Source organism: Mixophyes fleayi, chromosome 6 (genome assembly GCF_038048845.1).
Source record: "Mixophyes fleayi isolate aMixFle1 chromosome 6, aMixFle1.hap1, whole genome shotgun sequence".
NCBI lineage: Eukaryota > Metazoa > Chordata > Amphibia > Anura > Limnodynastidae > Mixophyes > Mixophyes fleayi.
In genome coordinates, this window is record NC_134407.1 from 137,616,577 (window position 1) to 137,636,670 (window position 20,094).

A 20,094-nucleotide genomic window follows, 5' to 3' on the forward strand; every position below is an offset into this window, starting at 1 on the left:
GGTCCCGCGAAGACGATTGTACGCTCCAAGATAGTTGAAGGAATTTTTTTGGAGATTTCCTAAGAAACCTGGGTGTCGGGGTTCCTTAACCCCTCCTCAAGGGGGGGGGTACTGTCAGGAGCCGCGGCGGCTGTCGCTTTCCGTGCGCCCCGGCCGTCACCATGACAACCAGGACGTCACTTCCTCCCAACTCCCGGCCGTTGCCGAGGCAACGGTCGGACGCCCCGCAGTGTAGCGCCGCGTCCCGGCAACAGGGGACAGCCGGGCGCGTGCGCAGAAATACTTAATAGCCTGGTGGCTATCTGGCCTTAATTTATTAATTAGCCAGCCCCTGGGTCTGCTTGCAGAGCTAGGCTCTGATTGGTCCACCTGTATATTTAAGGCAGTGAGTTCTGCAAACTCACTGCCGGTTATAGTTCTGTATCCAGTCTGCTAAGCCTGCTCTCTGCCTTGTTCCTGTCTATTAGACTTGCTGTTGTTTTCCCGTGTATGACCCTTGGCTTGGATTTGGACTTTGCTTGTGAACCTCGTGACCCTGACCTCTGGCTTGAATACCGACCTCCCTGCCTGCTCGTGACCCCTGACCTCAGCTTGTTTATTGGTACCGTTGTCTGCTGCCGGCACCTGACCTCTGCTTGGATTCCACTCCACTTGCCTGGGTTCTCGCCAGCCGGTACACACTTCACGACCCTCTGTCAGTCCGCAGCCCAGTCTGTCCCCACCATCAAGGGCTCCAGTGAACACCTGACTGGCAGAGTAGACTCCGGGTTGTGTTGTGCCGGCTGGAGGGGTTCCTAACAAGAGATAAATTAATTAATGTTAAGATTATGGCTTTTATGCTGTGAAAAAACTCTGAAACAGGTTACATAATAATGACCCAGGAACGCAAAGAGAAAAAGCCTACGTCTCCATCTCAACCCACTAAAAATAAACCTGCTATCGATAGAGACATGAAGGGCAGCCACATTTGGCTGTGGAACGGGTTCAACATGAGCTTGCTGATTGTGACTACTTTTATGTTGTCTACACTAATCATGACATTGCTCAAATTAGTATCTGAACTTGCTTTATAGCATTCTGTGTAGAACTATTGCCGGTAGAAGGCAAAAAACTGATAATTTTCATGTGTATACACACAATTATTGGTGCTGGTGTATAATTCTGTGCTTTCCTCTTAACATGCTTGTAGCTGTATTATTCACAGTGTGTAATAGATTTACATGGGTTGTGTGCAGAGTCTCCGTGATCCCTGCCCAGTGCTGAGCAGAGAAAAAGTCAGTTCCAGTCATTTTTAGTTAAGAGTGAACAAGCTTTTGATCATTTTTGTCTGGCAGCCAAACACTTGACTTTCCAGTTAGAAAAAAAACAACAGATGACAGCATTTTATTTTCAGCTCCTATTACCTCTTTATTACATGTTACCATCCAGCCTCAAACACAAACCAGCTGTGTCCTCTCATTTACCAAAATCTAGCCTCGACTCACAGATACTGTACCACAGGGTGCTTTGCATGGAGCAGAACTTCTCAGGAGAAGTCTATCCTGATATGTACTGCAACCCCTATTAGACTGTGGAACTGGTTCAACAAAAGCCTGCTGATTGTGGCCACTTTAATGTTGTCTACTGTAATTCTTACCCTCTGTTACCACACAGCAGTTTACATTGATTAAAGGACTGTGGTGAAAAAATCCCTGCACTCGCGTACATTATTCCCCATTAAACAAGGTATACTGTTTAAAATATTTCTTAAACTTATTTTGATTTGACGATCTTCATATATGCAAGTTATAAATTAATTTATTAATGTAGTTGCTACAACTCCCAGAAGTCCTTTATTCTCCATTCCCACACAGGGATATTTTCCAGAGGGGTCATGCAGGGTTGCTCTTTCTAAAAGTGCCAAAAATCCACTCAATGATGTCAGGCAGCACTGTGGCATTGGTTAACATTGCTGCTTTGCAGTGCTAGGGTCATGGGTTCGATTCCAACCAGGGCCCTATCTGTGTGGAGTTTGGGTGGCTTTGCTCTGGTGCTCCTTCCCCAATCCTAAAACATATTGGTAGGTAAATTGGCTTTGTATGAAATTAACCCTACTATGTATGTGTAGTAGAGAAAAAAAGATTGTAAGCAACACTCGGGCATTATGTGAATGATTACATACTCTTTGTAAAGCGCTACATGATATGTAGGGCTATATAGCCAACTCCATCATAAAAATCTAAGCACTAATAAGCAAGTTAAATGTATTAACTTATTTTCATATAATGATCACTACTATTTTAGCAGGATGGCATGATTAAGCGACTGTCTGTAGGGAGTATAAATCAATCTGCCTGTTGTAACACAATGGAGTGAGCTTGGTTAGGTTCCCTTGATATGAGTATTGCTCTGTCTGTAGAGTGCATTACACACATCTGTTGTGTGCCTCATTTTGCAGTGAAAATCACGCAGCATGGAGTGATGAGAGGTGAAGGGGGCCCCTAAGCCTCAACTTTGCAGAATTGTTTCCTTAAACATTTTCTTTGCTTAATTCTGCTTACCACAGGGGAATGTAAATGCTGTATGAAGTTATGGTATTGCTCTCTGCAGGCTTTGATCAAATTCAGGAGTTGTATTTGCTTCTTCCTTTTTGCCTCCTATGTGTCAAATTTTCATTTCCTGACCTTGACACAACCCTAGTGACATCATGTACCAGTCCCAATTATGTTACACTTATGCCTTGGAACTAAACCATGCCCATAAGCTATTGTACTGTAAAAGAGTTATCATCATCATCAACTTTGTAGGGCACCACCACATTGTTCATAGCACTGGACAATCATTTTACAGATATCACATACATGATTATAGTAAACATAATAACAGAAACATGAATACAGTTAAAACATAATCACACATACATGGATAGTAAACAGCAGAGACAGACAGTAGAGCATTCAGCTTTAGACATGACAACATGGCCATATGAGAGAGACAGAATGAGACATAGGGTGGAGAGCACCCTGTCCATCATAGCTTACATTTTATAGCTTACATTCTAGAGGGTAATGAGAGATAGTAGGTACAAATGGTGCACAAGTGGATTTGATGGACGGAGGAAGTAGGCTCTTGAATTCAGTTAACCATTTTCCTAATTGCATATTTTATGAGCTTTTTATGCTCTAAGCATGATTCCAGTTATTGAATTGAATGGAAAGTTCAAGGCATGAAAGCGGCACGTTCCTGCACATGAACAATATAAAAGTGGGGCACACAGATACCAGATGTCTGAAAATGACCACAATAAGCACTGACACCCTAGTTTTATGGTGCTAAAAATGCATGTACAATATCAGAGTACTTGGTCTTCAGATTATTTTGGCTGCACCCATTTAGAACAAATAATTCCTAAGTTATTCGTCTTCTGAAAAGGACTTACATTTTATTTGTCAAATGCTCTATGTCACTACTGATTTACATCATACCTGACCACTCTCCCGGAATGTCCAGGAAACTCCTGAATTCCGGGTAGGTCTCCCGGACTGCCGGGAGAGCAGGCAAGTCTCCCACATCCTACAAATTGACAGCCAAAGCGATGCGATTTGCGGTGAACTGTATAATTTGGCTCCGCCCCCGCTACCATATGGCGATTATGTTTTGGGGGCGGGCCAAACTGGTGCAATGCCCCACCCCCTTCCACCCTCCCACTACTACCCCTCTCTAGGATCTCCCAGAGGTCAACTAAAGAAAGTTTGTAAGTATGATTTAAAGTGTAATGCTGCAGTACAGACACTCACCTGCCAGAATCACACTCTGGTTTCCTCCACATGCATGCTGGGAGTTTAATTTACTGTTATTAGAGAGCTGCGTGTAGGGTCATTCAACAATGAAATGACCAGTGCTAAGGGAATGACCACAGCTGCAGGTTTAGGCCAAACTGTTTGCATGCTTGTCTTCAAATATAAAGAAATTAAATAAATATTATAATATTATACATTGAATACTTGTAGAAATTGGGGTCTATTCAAACTGTTTTGGACGCGGTTAACATGGCCTGGCAAGCACACCTGCCTCTCGATATTCCTTTAATTGATGGGAGATTCTACTTTTCCAGGAGTGAAGGGGATTTTGGAGCAACATGCTATGTTGATAGGTATGGGACAGTACTAGGGGGGGTGTGATTGACCCAATTATCACTCTTGCTTTCCCTCTCTTTCCCCATACTCCCAGTTCCAACAATGATTAGATTACTGGGGTTCAAATATGAAAAATACAATTTGTGTGGATAATTACTTTTTCACTGCGCCATTCCTGAACTGTTTGCAACTTTTCAAAGAGCACCTAGGCAATGCCCCATAGTACACTAAATTATACAAGTGTCTCCTATATATACCATGAAGACAGCCATTTTGTGAAATTCCTGAACATACAGCCTATCAATTCTCAGTTCTTCAGTGATGTGAAAATGTATCTGTGAGTGCGAATCATTTAACAACCCTACGAACAGATCCTGATTTGCCCTTGGTGATGATATAGCCAAATGTTCGAATCTCATCTAATTTAGTCACCCAAATTTGTACAATGTTCTTGATCTTCGTCCAGAGTTTGTCCACTTTAAAGTTACTTAGACAAACATTGTCTGTGATCTTCTAGCAATTCTTACTGCACACACTGACCACCAAATTGCTTTTGTTAGTTGACTCACTGACACTTATGCATTTTAGCAGCTTTACAATAAGCAACTTTATTCAGGATTTTGGGGGCTTTGCAAAGTGCTAAAGCATGAAATTGCACCATATTAGTACAGTCATAAAAGTGAATTCTGGAAGTTAACAAATCAAACGCTACATACTTCCTAACATTTTTTAATGGTCAGGGAGGAATACATAAAAATTGCTATAAAAAGACTAACTTTTTCTTGTGTTCATAGAAATGCTGCTCAGCAGACTCTTGGATATAATATCATAAAACACAGCTACGCACACCAAAAAAAGTACTAAAACAGATACACCAAATGGATCATATTTAATTTAGGAATCAAACAAACTTTTGGAAACCAATAGAGAATCTTATTCATAAAAGAGACAAATTGGACAGGGTTTGCATACAACTGAGGAAGACTCTGTTCCAAAGCAGGGGAGTTGTTTCCAATAATTTTTCTGGAACATTTTAAAGTAAAAAGTCACCCTTGTGTTTTAGGAAGGAAATCACTGCATTGTTACAATACAAGACCAGTGGAAAGTGAAACGTATAGACTCATAAAGGAAGTCTGCATCATTTGTAACGTGCATGTCGAATTGGTAATTACTGTGTTTGCATTTCAGATGGGAAAGATTACCCTGGATCCCAGAGAGTGACTGCTTTCCTCTGAAGAAAAAACAAAAGGCCAATTAGAAATTAAAGAGGTCAGAGGCCGGGGGCAGTTTAAGAAACAGAAGCCTAAACGGGTGAATTAATTTAGAGCAAGTAATCTCAGCAAAATGGCCATTACCTTTGAAATCACATTGCATTACCAAACAGACAGGTTTATTTTGATAGGACTAATGTGAGGGAGAGGCACGGATATGACAGACACAAAGGTGCATTTACGAAAGTGCAACAGTACTGATACGTTGCGAAAATGCTGCTTTGTGATGTCACATTTCTACTTTTGTGCAGATGCATCTGGTTTTCTAGTGCAGATTGTGGGCCAAGGTGGTGGTGTCTGCTGGGTTGCAAAATTGATCCCAGCTGATGGGATTTTCCAAAGTTTGGGTCTCATCCTGTACAGTCATGGCCAAAAGTTTTGAGAATGACACAAATATTATTTTTCACAAAGTCTGCTGCCTCAGTTTTTTTGATGACAATTTTCATGTACTCCAGAATGTCATGAAGTGTAATCAGATGAATTGCAATTAATTTCAAAGTCCCGCTTTGTCATGACAATGAGCTTTATCCCAAAAACAACATTTCCACTGCATTTCAGCCCTGCCACAAAAGGACCAGCTGACATCAGATCAGTGATTCTCTTGTTAAGACAGGTGAGAGTGTTGATGAGGACAAGGCTGGAGATCACTCTGTCATCCTGGTTGAGTTAGAATAACAAACTGGAAGCTGGAAAAAGGTGGGTGGTTACCTGCAAGGAAACACATGCAGTCATCATTGCAATGCACAAAAAAGACTTCACAGGCAAGGATATTGCTGCTAATAAGATTATACCTAAATCAACCATTTATCGGATCACCAAGAACTTCAATTAGAGAGGTTCAATAGTTGTAAAGAAGGCTTCAGGGCACCCAAGAGCGTCCAGCAAGCGCCAGGACCGTCTCCTAAAGTTGATTCAGCTGCAGGATTGGGGCACCACTAGTGCAGAGCTTGCTCAGGAATGGCAGCAGGCAGGTGTCAGTGCATCTGCATGCACAGTGAGGCAAAGACTTTTGAAAGAAGGCTTGGTGTCAAGAAGGCCAGCAAAGAAGCCACTTCTCTCCAGGAAATAAATCAGAGACAGACTGATATTCTGCAAAAGGTACAGGGATTGGACTGCTGAGGACTGGGGTAAAGTCATTTTCTCTGACGAATCCCCTTTCATATTGTTTGGGGCATCTGGAAAAACGCTTGCCCGGAGAAGGAAAAGTGAGCGCTACCATCAGTCCTGTGTCATGCCAACAGTAAAGCATTCTTAGACCATTCATATGTGGGGTTGCTTCTCAGCCAAGGAAGTGGGCTCACTCACAATTTTGCCTAAGAACACAGCCATGAATAAAGAATGGTACCAAAACATCTTCCCAAAATCTTCTCCCAACCATCCAAGAACAATTTGGTGACGAACAATGCCTTTTCCACCTGGGTAAAGAAGCAGAGGATGTTGATATCACGGGATTAAAAGTTCACGGCTCACAGGCTTAATTAATAGTAGTAATAAAACACTGGAGATAGTAGTAATGCTGCAGAATAATGTATTGACTGATGGTACAATAGAAATGGAAGAATATATATATATATATATATATATATATATATATATATATATATATAACGGCAGATACTGAACACACGGCAACTTGGACAACAGGCAGAATGCAGATCACATTATGCTACTTCATAATTGGCAACTCTTGACAACTGCATGGGATGAGTAAAACAATAGTTCAAACGTGAAGATGAAAAACGGAGAATGCGTGGATCCAATAACGTAACACATGACAGATAAATGTGAATCACTGATACAGCAATAGTCCCGACAGAATGATAATGTAGAACTGCTGATCCGAAGGCAGAGGTGATTCTACGTAGCAGGTGGGTTACAGGTATCAAGATAATTCTCAGGATGGAAAAGCAATAATCGTTGAACTAGTTGGTTCTACAGGTAACATTCCCAAATGATGAAACTTGAGCCGAGAACTGGTCACAGATGCAGCAGACAACTCACAGAAGAAGTACAGCATGTAGGTAACAGCGGAGAGGAAGACCCAATGAGCCTAGCGTAGAACTGCAAGTGACAGGCACCCTTGGCTGCAGACCGTAGTAATTCAGCGGGTAGATTAACAACAGGAAAAGTCTCAATTGAACCCAGCATGGAAGTACGATGACAGGTGTGCAGAAATGGCAACAGGTGCAGCAATCAACTCACAGTGGACGTTCAATGTGTAGGTTTAACAGCAGCAAGGAGTACAGATGAGGCCAGTGTGGAACTACAGGTATCAGGTACTTCGATCATAGATAGCGGTAACCCAGTGAGCAGGTAACAGCAGCGAGGAGTTCAGCAGACCAGCGTGGCACTACAAGTAACGGGTACTTCGGCTGAAGATAGCAGTAGTCCAGCGAGCAGGTAACAGCAGCGAGGAGTTCAACAGACCAGTGTGGAACTACAAGTAACGGGTACTTCGGTTGAAGATAGCAGTATTCTATCGAGCAGGTAACAGCAGCGAGGAGTTCAGCAAAGGACAAACGGGAGGTCAAGTAATGGCAGCCAGAACCTAATGCAGACTGAGTAACACGAAGAACAGGCAATGAACCAAGGACCATGGATAGTTTAAATAATACTCCAGAGCCAATGAGAAACTGAAGGAGGTCCAGAACCAGGTAGCAGGAAACACCTGTGTAAAAGTAGTGTCTCAGAAACAGAAGTAGGCGCAATCACAGTTCCTAGAGGACAGTCACAGTGCCGGGACCTATCTATGGGACTGGCGTGTGACAGTTTCCTAATGCTCCAGCAGTCTATTAATCCGATCATTTTAGGTCTCCCTTGGCTGAGAATGCACTCTCTCAATTTGATTGGATTAACGCACAAATTATTTCTTGGGGTCCGACCTGCAAGGGACGCTACCTGAAATCTGTACAACCTCCTGGGTCCTCTATTCCATGCCTCACCATATCCTTGCTTGAGACCATACTCTGAATTCCTTGATGTCTTCAGTAAAGCTGCATCTGAGGTTCTGCCTCTTCACTGGTCCTGGGATTGTCCTATAGATTTGATTCCCGGGGCAACGTATACCCTCTTTCCTTACCTGAGAACCAAGCCATGTCTGAGTACGTGAAGAAGAACATCAAACGGGGGTTTATTCGAAAATCCTCCTCCCCGGCTTGCGCAGGCTTCTTCTTTGTTAAGAAAAAGGATGGTACCCCGAGACCCTGCATAGACTGCAGTCAGCTAAATGCGATTGCGGTAAAAAATCGCTATCCTCTTCCTCTCATTCCTGAACTCTTTGACCGTCTCCATGGGGTGCAAGTCTTCACCAAGTTAGACCTAAGAGGTGACTATAATCTGATCAGAATTAACCAAGGGGACAAGTGGAAGACCGCATTTAACACTAGGAACGGTCACTACGAATATCTTGTGATGCCCTTTGGGCTTTGTAACGCACCAGCGATCTTCCAAGAGTTTGTCAATGAGACTTCCGAGATCTTTTATACCATACGGTAGTTATTTACTTAAACATTATTTTGATTTTCTCTCTCAACCTCTCATCCTACAGTAACCACGTTAAGGAAGTACTCCGTCGCCTATGGGAGAATTGTTTGTACTGTAAGCTAGAGAAATGTCTTTTAGAACAGTCGCAGGTACCCTTTCTTGGCTATTTGATCTCCTGCAGATGGATCCGAGCAAAGTTGAGGCTATTCTCAATTGGCCCCAACCCGTCAGTGTGAAAGCTATACAACGCTTCATTGGTTTTACCAATTATGAAGAATTTCTCTACCCCTATCCTTTCCATTACCTCTCTTACCCGTAAAGCAGGACAAGTCAAATCTTGGACCCAGAAGGCCATTCTTGCATTTAATGTCTTGAAACAGGCCTTCTCTTCAGCTCCGTTCTGTTTCAGCCGGATCAAAACAAACCCTTCTTTTTGGAAGTTGATACTTCTGCAGTAGGAATAAGGGTGGTGCTCTCCCATTGGCAGATCTTTCGTCTCAACCCACCTGCGCACTAAGGTCTTTGCATGGGCTCACAGGTCCAGGTTTGCTGGACATGCCGGTATTAAGAAAACGGAAGCTCTTCTCTCTCATCTCTACTGGTGGCCTTCCCTGGTCACTGATGTTAAGAAATATATTTCGGCTTGCCATGTTTGTTCTAGACATAAGACCCCCAGACGTTCACCTTCGGGTTCTCCATGTAGGGGATAAAATATGGTTGGCGACCCGTAACCTTAAGCTCAAGGTCCCTTCCATGAAGCTCGCACCCCGCTATATTGGTCCTTTTCCTATCTCTTAGATAATCAACCCTGTTACCTACAAACTCCAGTTACCTCCTACTCTCCGGGTACATAATGCTTTTCATATTTCCTTACTGAAGCCACTTGTCCTTAACGAATTTACCAACGGTTCCTCTCCTCCTCCTCCTATCAAGACTGTCCAGGGCGAAGAGTTCGAGGTTGAACGGATCTTAAAATAGCGCATTCTTAGAGGCAAGGTTCAAAAATGCAAGATGACTTTACTGATATCTAGAGACTCTTTTGTCATGGAGGCTGGGGTTTACGGCTCAATTGACACATTACATGCTTGGTATCTAATATTCTCCATTGTCCTGGATCGGGCTACCATTTCCACTCCTCCACTACTAACATTCCCCTTTTCTCCTCGCCTCTCCACCATCTCTTTCCTTTCCCCTCCTTAACTCCCCCTCACTTCACACGCTTTGCTTATTGTCCTTACATTCCTTATCCTTTTCTATCTTCTCTCCCATTCTCATTGTTTGATTCCTTAACTGTTGACTGTTTTATACAATCTAATTATTATGCTGTAAAAATTCTGTAAAACTCCTAATAAAATATTTTTAAAAAAAAATGCAGGGCGACTCCAGATTATTGCCATTTATAGAACACTCTTCAAAAACAAAATTATCTTGTTTCCCTTCTGCTCGCCAGGAATCACCTCATAAAGACACCCTCTTCACCCCTTGAATTTTATTTAAATTTATTGTCCTGCAAAACTAAATTTTGTTTTTGCATGTCAGCGCAGTACATGGCACATGAGTGCAGTGACCACAGCCCATATATAGTTAGGAATACTCTGAATCACCCATATTCTCTCATAAAAACATACAGATTGTGTATCCTCTGAAGCTATCTAGAGGCACATAATCCTGAGCTTCCCAAATAAACTAGGTCCAATGCATCACAAAATGGCAAATGTGCTGCCCGGATTCATTTTCTTTTCTTTGGAGTAACAAAAATCATACAGCATAGACCACGAAATGCAATAAGTTAATGAGTCCAAGCACATAAGGAAGTGACAATGTATAGAGAATAAGGTACAAGCGTAGAAAAACAGATAAGAGCAATACTTTACATCGTGAGCAACAATCTAAACATGAATAGTGATAACAGAAAAACATCCTCAAAATGGCATTCAACGACATTGACAAAAACAAATCATCAAATGTTGCAGGAGTGTCTGAGGTAGGGCAGCAAAGCAAAGCTACCCAATATACCAATCATACTTTGAGCTCCAAAAGAATGAGTTACAAGGGGGGGACACTCAATCAATATGGAGGAGAAGAGGAGACATAATGTGCATCGGAGGATCTTCCAATAGTAATCTGGTTTCATACCACGTAGTACGCTTAAAGCACTGGTATGGTTGTATGGAGCCAGGTAAACTATTAATAAAGCTTTCCCATGATATAAAAACATTTTAGTGGGTAATTCTTTATGTAACGATACCTCCAGCCAATATATTCTGAAGATAAAGAAAAGTTTGTTCTTCAACAAGGATAGAGTAGGAGCTTGTTCATGTATCCATTTTCTAGCCATTGCCAATAGAATTAGCAACAATTTTCTACTTAGGAAAGGTGAGTCATACCAAGAGTAGCCCATTCGTGAGAGGGTGGGACGTAAATTAGGAGATTGCTTGAGTCATAAATCTGGACTTGTCTCCAGAAGTATTTAATTCTGGGACACACCCACATACAATGTACAAAGGAAGCTCCAGATGAGCCACATTTTAAACATGTAGTTTTCAGATAAACCCATTACATGTCTACAATGAGGGGAGAGGTAACCTTGATGGAAAATATTGAGGAACATCATGAGCTAGCTTATATTGTGGAACATGTGTCGGATAAAGTTTTGATAAGAAATCAGATAGGCCTGATTTAGCAGTACTATGGTCAAATGGAGTACAGAGGTAGCTGTAAGGAAATTATACCCATCCATTCATGTAAGGGTTTAGATAAAGAATCAAGTTTGTTAGACCAATCGTGATGGGAGTGTAAATTGGATATTGTAATGGCATAAATTTTAGCCTTGAGAGATGCAAATCTGTGAAATCTGGCAATCCATACGTTTATAATAATTGGGCAACTGTCAAGGTCTTGTGTTCTCTTAAGTTCATCAGAGAGAAAATATTACAGATTCCCATTCCACTCCACGTGGAGAAATGGTAGGAATGCAGGATTCTTTAATAGTGTCAGAAACAATGAATGATAACTGTTAAGGTTATATTTTTTCCGAACAGCTTTCCATGTCATCCATGTGGGATTATCTAACATATCCTGAGGCACTTTGGCCTTGTGAGTGTGTAGGAAAGAGACAAGGTCTAATTCAGATAGAAAGGAGCAGTTTAATAAAACATTCATGTAAGAGGTTGTGGAATGGAGCCAATCTCAGATGAGTCGTAGGACACTTGCGTAATTGTACAATTGTAAGGTTAGGGAGGTTGATACCTCTGTCGGACGGGCTTTGCTGAAGTTTAATTAGACTAATGCGCAGACACCTCACGGGTTCATATTTGCATACTTGTAAATGAGTCTTATTATTTGGCAATCTGTTAACACATTTATATGCATAAAACATAAACAGACCTGTAATGTTAATGGAATGTAACCACATTTGTCCTAAGGAGATTAGGGAAACATTTATCAATAGTGTGCAATGCCTTTATTTATTCTCTGCATTGACGGCCCTAGGGAGGATTTCCAACCTCTTTAGAGAGAAGTGCTTTCTGTAGATATTTCACGCCATTCTGGGCCAAGACAACCCTTCAGTGACTGGCTCCAAATGGTAAAGTGTTTTTTGGCAGATATATGAATAGCATGTCAGCTGATTACACCACAGTTTATTGCAGTGAGCGCTAAGCATTTTTTTTTTTACTTATTAGCTGCCTTTTTTATAGCTAAATGGAAACAAAGGGATGAAGTACAAATTGATAGTCAGGGGGTGAATCTTTAAAAAGGGATATTTAAAATATACTCACTTGAAGGATGAATTAAAATTATATTGCCTAAATAAAATGCTGGGTACTATAACTCAAAGAATAACTCTTGATATTTGAAATACGACTTCTGCCTGAAACTGCCCGCTGAAACTTTGGAGACACACTGATCCTACAATTAAGATATCTGTATCCATGGAAATAATTAGTGCAGGCCACAGTTTATTTCCTGACTCTCAAAAAGCAGGAACAGTGTGTTTTAGAGATTTTTACAGACATCCTTATGCAGCAATCCTGTTTCAAATAACAGCAATTATTCCAGTACATTACATAATGTATCATAATGATTTTATTTAGAGAACATCATTTTTGAATGGTATAACCTTTTAACAATATTGTTCATTAATTAAACTAGGATACCCCAATGCGTCTGAAGGGAAAATTTGTTTCAAAGGTACTGCTTAATAAAGCCGTGTATACATTTTTCTACCCAATTCCACACCATGGGGCTGCTGTTTCATTGTAGTCATAGTCATGGCTGATATTTCATTTACCCTTTTGCAGGCAAGCTGTGTGGTCTCCACTCATGTTTGCATTAATGATTGTACTAAGAACTGAAGCTTCCTTTGTTTTCACATTTCTCTTATTGTGAAATATTAATAATAAGTAGAACATTTTCATATAACTTATTATTAACATTTATTTTTATAACGTCAGCATACGCCAAAGAACTTTACAGTTGAAGACAAATGCAGTAATAAAGCAACATTGGACATTAGCAGACAGACAAGTAGGTAAGAAGACCGTGCTCACAAACTTACCATCTAAATTAATATAGGATTGTCATTTATCTCCTAAAAATACGATAATGTCACTGGCAATGCATAGGTGGTAGAAGTCTGTACAGTACTGAGTTTGTTATGCAACTTTAATATATAAATAAAAGTTGCAGAAATAAAAATAGTTGTTAGTGTTACTTTTATACTAGGTCTTTACAAACATATGAATGCTGCTAAGCCCGAAACGTCAAGTAATTCTGTAACTAGCAATTTGAAAGCTGCCTTACAGGTAACTTTGTATCATACCTACTAATGGACAGTATATCATTTTCCAATATGTTATATATTATGCTGCCCAAATGACCAGTCTATTATACTTGCTTGTGTTTTTATCACCATGCTTACTTTTGCACCTAGTCTTGAGGAGAGGGAATGTTACATAGTTTATCTGGGTTACTTTCTCACCGTCAGTAACCGACTGTTTTTGACCACTCCTACTGGTGTCACCTGCCACCAGATACTCGTCGATTTGGAAATGCGAACTGCGCAACAGTTTTAGGAGAATTCATGTGCCACCACCAGGCTCCTTCACTGGCACCTGGAACTTCTTCTGGGTAGCTGGTATAGCTAATTATCCAGAAGTACAGATGGTGTACACAACAGTTAAAATACAAAATACAGCTCTTTAGGTATTGTTTCTGAAACACATGGCATGGGGAATTCCAGCTCCCTACTCATATCTGGCACCACACCAACTTAGATATTACATTCAATGTTTATCATCAGTATGCGATATATATTCTCTAAACTTGGACTTAACACATTTTATACTTAACAAAATGTACATCAATCTGTAATTTTCCAAATTTCTTGCTGTTGCATTATTCATAGAGTCCCCCTATTTTTTTAAGACACAGGATAAAGACCCCCCTCCTCTGCATTCAATGATGTGTTGGTAATTAAATTTCCTCCAACATGGCATACTGTCTCAGAAATCAATACATTTCCAATACAAAAATCAGTATATTTACAATGATATACAGCAGTGCATTGCGCCCATAATTGACATAAATGAATATAATAAGTTAATTTTAAGTGATCCAGCCACATTACTCCCACCCCTCTTGGGTATGCGGGCCACCAGCAGGCCATGTTTTGCAGCACTGCCTCAAGCTGTTTTCTGTTGCGGTTACTCAACTGCTCATCCCAGCACACTTCTTTTACACCACCATCCTCTCTGGCATCCACGAGGATGTCAGGTAGTGGATCACTTCCTGGTTCTTCAGTCGATAAATAGAAACCTCCTCCACACGCTTGTGGCATGCCTTTACCATGTTTATGTGGTAGGTCCACTGCCGCCTTTCGTCATTATGAAATGACATCACAAAGGGTGATGTCACTTAGACGTTTTGAGACTATGTACGGTCCAGGCAGCCTGGAGTTTGTTCTGATATGTGGGCACCAGAACAAATACCTTCTGCCCAACTTCAAAAACTCACACACATCCTGGGTGGGTAATTCCCCTTCCCAAGAACAAATACCTAGATTCTGCGGGCATATAGTAGTTCAAAGGGGAGAAAACTGGCAGGTGCTTCTGAAGTTACAAATGCCCATAGAATATGTTTCAGAGTGCCGTTGAACCACTCGCACAGTCCGGTATTTTGGTGATTTAAGGGGCGGTTTGCGCGCTCTGCACTTTGCCCAGAGACAATAGATCAGGTCACTCATGAACTGCATCCCTTGATTGGTTAGAATCTCCCTGGGAAAACCTACTCTGCTAAAGTTTCCTAGCTGCATCAGCAACCTTTTCCGCAGTGAAGGTGGACAGAGCCAAAGCCTCTGGAGATGGGGTAGCGTAATCCACCAAGGTGAGGATGTACCACTTCCCCAAATTACTGGGCACAGGTAGAGGACCTCAATGTCCACAGCCACTTTCTGGAAAGGTTCTCCGACTGTTGCCAAGAACCTCAGGGAAGCACAAGCACTGGGAAGTCCAATCCGCTGATACACATCACAGGACTTACAGTAGGCTCTGACGTTATTAAACATTCCTGGACAGAAAAATTCCTGTGTCGGGTGCTTCAGTGTTAGGTCTCTCCCCTGGTGTCCAGCCATAGGGATTTTGTGGGCAACTGACTTGTTCCCGGACTGGTCTATCCCCATCTACCTTCCTGGCTACCTGGTACAGCAACTCTTTATGCCAGGTCACACTCCCCACCTCCATTCCTGAAAGGCCACTGCCAGATTGGTGACTCATGCCTTTGACTTAGGGATCAGAGAGCTGAGCTGCCCTGAACTCTTTTCTGTGGCCCTCACTATCGTCTAAATTGGGACACTCTGCAGGAGGGTTTATTTTGTGGTTAATAGGTTCAGCCAAAGTGGGGTCAGTCAAAGGTCACTGTGGTCGGCTATACTCACCATTGCTCACTGCTAGGGGCAAGGGAATTACTGGGCATCCCCACAGGATCAGTTTGGCGGGGACAATATCCTCTGCACCGCGAGGGGATATAGTCTTTACAGATGCAAAGAGCTGACTGGTTCCTGAAGATCTAGCAGCTGGAGTCTTTTCCTCTGGGGTGGATGATGCTGTGGTTGCTGGTGATGGCTGTTGTCCAGCAACTGTGGTCTTTTCCTCTGTACTGGATTATGCAGGCGGAGATCCTGGAGACCATAGTCTGGCAGCTTGGCCCTGGGTAAGAGAGTTTAGAAATGCAGTCACAATTTCACCCCAACATTGTTTCCCAAGATCACATCGGTTGGAAGGCCATCCATAATGGCAACATCTTGCAACTCCTGGCCATCCCCCCAGTCCACATAGACCCTTGCTACAGGCACTTCCCTTTCCAGTTTATCTGCCACATTAACTTTGTCAGTGAGGTCCTGAAATACTGTGGCAGAATCAATAAGATGGGGGCTCACTACAGTTATAGAGGCCCCGAAGACTCTAAGTCCTTCTCCCTTCAGGGGTCCCACTGCAGGTTCCTCCACATGTTTTTTATCAAACAAGTGACTTTCTGCTGAGTCAGTTTCTTCACCACCACGCTCCTCCGAACTGGCTTTTGTGGAAACGGCCTCTTTGGGCTCACCTCCGAGAGTCAAACAAAGCAGCCGGGCCCCAGAGTCATATAAGTGGCATGAGTCTGGGGTGCTGGGGATGTGGGACAGTCAATCATCAGGTGACCATTTTTCTTGCAGCCATAACACTTTCTCTCCAGCCTGGGCTCCGGTGGTCTATGATATCTTCCTGGGACAGGGCGGAACGAGGGCTGGTTAAAAGCACCCCAGCTTTTTGGGTACTTGCTTGGGGGGTGATGAACAGAAGAGAGGTGTCCCCTTTTTGGGTTGGCTGCTAGACTGGCGCTTCTGCCAGTGTGGCGCCAAACAACCACATACAAATCCGCCAACTGGGCTGCTGATTCCATGGTTGCTCGACTATGGTCCAATACCGATTTCTTCACCTCTGGTGCACACTGGCAGGGAAACTGCATTCTACAAATTAAGTCCACTAATTCTTCCCAGGACTTGGCACCAGATCCATTAATCCATCTCATCTCCAACTGCCACCGCAACTGGTTGGCAAATTCCTCATGGCTGATGTGAGTGCTTTTAGCCAAGTCCTGAAACTTCAGCACAGTCTTCTGGGGCTACTCCATGACAGGCCTCCATTGCATGGCCTTCTAGCTTGGGGATCAAATACATAATCCACTCCTTTTTGGGCAAACATTCTGAACACCTGCAAGTGTCCATCAATATCTCCAACATTGTCATCAAATATGATATTATTCCTAATCTGGGCGCAGCAGTAGACTGTTCGCTGGATGCTGCAGGAGGTGGTGCCCACACAATGCCCCACAATTTGATAATAAGCCGCTCCACCTCAGTTGTTTTGTCTCCCAGGAACTCCAGCTGCCACATTAGTACAGAAAATTTACCCTCATCAGGATGTTGAACTTGCGCCACTGGTTCACTCTTTGGGAAGGGCTGCTGCTCTGAACAGGTGCTGGGTTTTGGGAGGTTACTGCAGATATCTCTAGGTTTGGCGTTGGCATCTCCTTTTTATTACTGTTGCAGTCAGCTTCCTCATATGCACTGAACTGTGCTGCTCATTCCAGATCATAAATGCCTTTTTCATTTCACTTCTTGTCGCTGAGTTAGGATCTTCGATGTTCCTTGCTTGTTACAGGATCTCAAATTTCGCCTTGGACATTGTGCTGTATTTAGCCATCTGTACTTTGACCTGTGCTGCAGGTACTCATTACTTGAGTAACTCGGCTCTCCGAAACTGGTCTCCTATAAACCATCAGGGATTATCCCACCAGTTATACTATGCTTACTTTGCCAACCTGTCTTTAGGGGGTGGGGGTAGGGGATGTTACACAGTTTATTGGGGTGCTTTCTCACTGTCAGTAACCGATTGCTACTGACCACTCCTACTAGTGTCACCTGTTACCAGATACTTGTCGACTTACGAATGTTAACTGTGCAATAGTTGTAGGAGGATACGGCTCTCACCATCAGGCTTCTTTACCGGCACCTGAAATCACTTACTTCTGGGTAGCTGGTATAGCAACATTACATTTCCAGTACAAAAATCTGTACATTTGCAATGATATATATAGGTGCACTGCACTAGTAATTGGAGTAAATTTACACAATAAGTTATTTCTAAGTGATCCAGCTACAGCCTGGAATCACTATAACATAATGATATATAGCTTACATACATCACTTTATTACACATGCTTTCTCCTATGGTGAAGACCTGGTCACAGGGGCTCCGGAAATACATAAGTGTGGCTCTGACCAAATAGCAAAGCTTGTTACAACACTTAGTATTGTGTTCTAATCACCAACAGTTCTAATGTTTCCTGATTGAGGCATTGCAGAGAATTCACAGTCACAGCCTGTCTCCAAAATGGTTAGTGCACACAATATGGTCATCCAGTTGCTTTATTACCATAATGATAAAATCATATTTAAGTAGTTACGTCCGTAACTATCACCTGTAACAAAGATTCTCCCTGATGCGATCACTGTGGTTCCAAAGCACAAATAATTTATAAGCAAAGAATAACAAAGCAAAGTTTGGTATACATATGTGTGCACTCGTTGGCACCAGCTCAAACTTCAACCAAAACACTCTAGATTCCGAAGCCAGAGCGGTACAGTTTATACACCGCACAGTTGAAAAAAACAGTGACTTCACAAGGTACAAAGTTACAGTATAAAGGCCTCCATTCATAGGTTGAAGGGTCTTGACCTCCCAAGAACTCGGTAAAGCATTTGTGGATTCTTCTGATCTTTGTTTCTTGGAATTGCCAGGTGTCCTTCTCCAGATTCCCACCTCTAGACCTGTTTAAACTGTTTTTTATGATCCCTGTAAGCTGGACATTTAATGAAAAAGTGATATAATTTATAATTAGTGTTTGCAAGGTAAATTACACCGGAAACGTTCTCATGCAATTGCAAATGGATTCATACCAAACTCGATACAATTTGTAAGGCTGGGTACACACTGCACTGTTTTCAGGCAATTATTGGGCCAGTCAGACGATAAACGACTGATTGGCCCGATATCACAGTAGTGTGTACCCTGGAACGATGAATGATCATCGTTCCAAAGCACAGATCATCGTTTGAGATGATTGGTCATAATGTTTAAAAAATGTCTTTCAGTTATAAACAATGTCTGTCAAACAATGTAATAACACAATCTTATGATTTAATGGATAAATAGATATTTTAGTGAAAAAAAATGAAAAGTTGAAATTAATGAATGTGTGAAGTAGGTTGGACTGTGGAGTGATGTTTTTACTCTTCCAACCATTTCACCTGGACCCGAGAAGCGATTTGCCAGTGGCAGTTTCCAAATGTGCAATGTAGGCATGCAACTAAGTATGTCAGAGGTAGATTCATTGATGCATTTGCTCTTAATTAAATGTGCAGCATACTGCATTCTTTTTTCTTTTTCGTAAAACACTCCAAATGTGTCTGGACTGGTCGCAAAGGACATTCCAGCCATGTATTTACACATTGCGAAACCAGGAAGCACTGAAATGTAAACAGGACATTGTAAGGAATAAAACCTTTCAGGTACAAATACTTAAGAGGGGATATTTTTTATTTAAATTCTTACTCTCCAACTAGTAATTGCAAATATTGTTATTCATCTTTTTGCTCCTTTAGTGGGGAAAAAAATTGAAATAAAAATTAATTTAAAATTAAAATATGCTTTTTTGCAATACCAAGGAATAACTGTTTTCCACAGAGGTCTTTTAAAACGCTTAATAATGCTTATTCTTTCACCAAAGTCAATCAGAAAACAGGATTTTTACACTTACTGTTAATTTTCTTTCTTGTGGTTTATTGGTATACACAGGGACAGTAGGCTGGGCACTAAATAAGGTAAAATTGACTTCTTCTGCAGGCTATATCCCCTTTTTATGACTCTAGCTATCCAGTCATTCCTAAAGTAAACTTAGGAGATGACGTCAGCAAGTTAAGAATTGGGCAACATGCCAACCACCCAAAAAATTTACCAAGGTATCACAAGTTGGAAAGCTCGGTGTCCTCTAATGAACTACAAGAGAAACGGATTTAAAAGTAAGCACAAAAATCCAATTTTCTCATGTGTTGCATTGGGGGCCACTGGAATGATGTGACATTCCAAACCAGTCCAGAGAACTAGGGTGAGAACAAGAACATCGAA

At 41.9% G+C, this 20,094-nt stretch overlaps 1 protein-coding gene across 7 annotated transcripts in view; it reads left to right on the forward strand.

Annotated features, from left to right (window-relative positions):
• Positions 1–20,094, forward strand: part of SPO11 (SPO11 initiator of meiotic double strand breaks) — a 101,545-nt gene that overhangs the window by 19,581 nt on the left and 61,870 nt on the right. For 2 of the 7 annotated variants that reach the window (XM_075176490.1, XM_075176489.1), the window contains exon 2: positions 13,324–13,400. The exons of 4 other annotated variants lie outside the window; for them this stretch is intronic. The gene's annotated coding sequence lies outside the window, so the exon portion shown is untranslated. The remainder of the gene's footprint in view (positions 1–13,323; positions 13,401–20,094) is intronic. One more of the 7 variants, XM_075176492.1, reaches the window with a different exon arrangement.